Source organism: Paramormyrops kingsleyae, chromosome 22 (genome assembly GCF_048594095.1).
Source record: "Paramormyrops kingsleyae isolate MSU_618 chromosome 22, PKINGS_0.4, whole genome shotgun sequence".
NCBI lineage: Eukaryota > Metazoa > Chordata > Actinopteri > Osteoglossiformes > Mormyridae > Paramormyrops > Paramormyrops kingsleyae.
The window spans coordinates 10,456,737-10,460,154 of NC_132818.1; the positions used below are offsets into that span (position 1 = coordinate 10,456,737).

Below are 3,418 nucleotides of genomic sequence, written 5' to 3' on the forward strand. Positions count from 1 at the left end.
ACAGGGCGATTCTTGGAAATCCCGCTTCCTTAGAGGAATTATTCTGAACGACGTCGTTTTGCCCTGAACCAGGTCAGGTGCCAGAGTGTTTGAGCTTCAACCGACTGTTATGAGAGCAGATAATAGCAAATACATGAGCTTTTTCAGTTTCAGCTCTGATGTGAAACAGTCACCTAAGTATTTTATTACATACAACATTTAGTTGTCCACGAATGCAATGTCTCCATTACATTTACATTACAGACACAGACACTTTCATTCAAAGTGACACAGTTTTTATTTGTTTTGGAAGAAGCAGGGTCAGCCAGTCCCTGGGGCAAAGAACCAAATGGGATGCGATGGGGATTCAAACCAGTTAGCTTCCAGTCACAGTCCCAGCTTCCTAACACACCACACTACAATGATACCTATACACTTCACCAAAGGAGAAATTTGCATTCTTTAGGCCATTTTTATGAAATAAATGGATTAAAAGAGAGTGAGATTAGCATGTAGTTTCAGTTTTTGTAAGTTCAGGGCCTTGTAACACCTGCACCCCGTTGAAAAACAAGAAATGTTATCAGCAGCTGTGCCATGTACAAGTCAGCCTAGGAAATCCATCTGAAGCTAAGCAGGTTTGGGCCTGGCCAGAACTTGGATGGGAGACCCAGCAGAAAAGCTGGGTTGCTGCTGGAAGAGGTGTTGGTGTAGGTCAGTGGATCACAAGGACAGTGTGCTGTAAAATAGTCGTCCTAGAGAAGAAACATAAATATATGGTTATGAAAGATCCCTGGGCATCCTTTAAAAAAGTGGGGGTGGTACCCTGGTGCCCTGGCTAAAATTGCTCACTTTGGCCTCCTAATCCAGTGCTTCCCAAACCGGTCCTCAGCACACACTGGACAGATCCACATTTTTGTTTTATCCCAGTACCCAGCACACCTGTGAGGTATTCAGAGCTCCTGATTGCATGGTCAGGTGTTCTGGGAGCTGGGATAAAACAAAATGTGGCTCTGTCCAGTGTGCCCCGAGGACTGGTTTGGGGAACGCTGTCCTAATCATTCCCTATATGTAATTGGTGAATTCTCTACTGCCCATTCACCGCCTTAGCTACTGTGTGGTGAGCGTACTGGTGCAGAATGGCTGCTGTCACATCATCCAGGTGGGGGCTGCACAGTGCTGGGTCAAGAGGCTTCCCACTGGTTCTATAAAGCACTAAATAAATGTAACATTCAAAGCTTGTTTATTTGAAAGCAGGTAGAGTACTTTCTTCCCAAAATAGTGAAATGCCTTTTTATGAGGCTCAGAAAAAAAACTGGATGTTTTTGGGGTGATTATCTCATGAAGGGGACCAAGTAGCAGGTCAATGTTTCACATACATGCACTACACATAAATATGTACTGCATTATAAAAATGAGCTACTCCAATTCTTTCACTGTGTTTAATGACCAAATGTAGTACAAAATGCAGTTTGAGATGAACTTCAACCTTGAAAATAGAAACAGACTGATGTAAATGTTGACTATGAAAAACTACTATTTGAGCCTTCCAACAAGCTGTAGGTGAGTCATGCAGCTGTAATAATAGTAAAAAAAACATACAGTGCATAAGACAACACTCTCAGTGTTTTTTCTTAGCCTCAGTGCAGAAAAGGCACTATATCTCAGAGGGAAAATGTTTAAAACATAAACAAAATTGAGGCCTGGAAGGTATGGATAATTCACATGCCAAATCTTATTAAAGTTGTAAGTGGTGATGCAAAGGCCATTTGTTGAATTAAAATGGAATGACCCAGTTCACCGCAATGTCCACTAAGACTTTCCAAAAAGCCTGCAGATAATCTGATACAGAGAGGCTCTGCTGTGGATTTCAAACTATTATTTAGAAAGGAGCAAATGTTTATAAAAGGCTAAAGATGACTTTGTCATAGCTAAGAATTCCAACGAGAGTTGCAAATTTAATTCAGTTTAGTGAATTACACATAGTGGCTGGCTTCTTTTCAGTAAAACATGTGATTACTGGATTATGTGAATAAGCACAAGTTTCACAGAAAGTTGCCACAAATTAGTCTCTGGAAGGTGTAGTTTGTTGTCACCCTCGATTGGACATGCAGAAAAAAAAGGATGAATTACTTCTTCATACACCCACGAATCACATGCATGAAGCTATATAAACATATTTACAGCATAACAAGGATAGTTGGATGCATTTTTGTCTTGCATTCTGAAAACATCTGGTTTATTGTAGTTTAAAGTAATATACTTCTAAAGAATAGCTCAACACTAAAGGAAGACAGAGGTTGCATTGTCTCTTTCAGAAACCCCTCAAATACAACTGCTTTATGCCTTAAAATCATCCAGATGGGCTCCTGCTTTTCATTAGTGGTAGACAAGAATCAACAAAGCTTTTTCCCCCAGAAATATTCTGGCTTGTATAGGAGTTAATCATCGTTCATATACATGAGATAGCAATGCAAAACATCAGTACTCGAAGGGCTCAGGGATGCTGTGTTCACAGCTTTAAACTTAATAAATAATTTAGATAGTAAATCACTTAATCTGGTGCTTCAGTTGTCAATCAGGTATTGATTAAAATGTGCTTTCTAAAAAGTCCTTTTCAGCCTCAAAGATCTAAGCTTACACATCTATTTTATAAGATATAAATAAAGCATGTAACTCACATCAGAGGAAATTCTATGATTTGACACTTAGGGAAGCTCAGCCCCCAAGCAGGGTTGCAACTTTCAATCTAAAGAAATAGAGGACGCCAGTTTTTATTAAGCAAATGTATAATTTATTGTTTTAGGAACATTCAGACAACAAATATAGTTAATACTACTTCTATTCATTATTTAATAAAAAAATGACAATGATGATTATCAACAAAAATAACTGACACTTATTTAGAGTTATTAGGTGCCACAGGGTTGCCAATTTTGGTCAGCTGGCTGGCGTGAGATTTTCAATTCGTGTCTATAGTTCACATGCACATGCATTTACATATATGTAACAGTTTTATGCCCTTGTAAATAGTCTGTATGGTTTTGAGGCAGCTGATAGGTTTATAATGGAATAATACAGATTTGCGGTAGGATATCTTTCGTGAGCTTTAGAGTCAGACAGCGCGAGTGTCGTGCCAGAAGACTGAGAGTTGGCAGCCCTGGGTATCATGGTTTACTCCTGTTTAAATTACACACGATGGCTGCATATTACCTGCATATAAAATTAAAGAAACCGATCTATTATATATCCCTAAATTAACCTGTTTGCCTCACTAAAAACTTCTTACAAGATGAGTAATTTTAACCGAAAAACACGTTTTTAACCAATCTTTGCCACAAATCTTACCGTCCCCTAGCGTCGGCGAAAAAAAACCGGATATATTCACCAAAATTTCAGGAGCATTTCCGGTAGCATGTCATTTGCGCATGCGTGGAAGAGA

General features: G+C 39.1%; 1 long non-coding RNA gene across 1 annotated transcript; it reads right to left on the reverse strand.

Annotated features, from left to right (window-relative positions):
• Window positions 1–305: 305 nt before the first annotated feature.
• On the reverse strand, window positions 306–3,373 carry LOC111836913 (uncharacterized). Its single transcript, XR_002836516.2, has 3 exons — window positions 3,325–3,373; window positions 2,658–2,725; window positions 306–731 (listed from the first exon to the last, which is right to left on the reverse strand). It is a non-coding gene; the product is annotated as an uncharacterized lncRNA (long non-coding RNA).
• Between the last annotated feature and the right edge of the window lie 45 nt (window positions 3,374–3,418).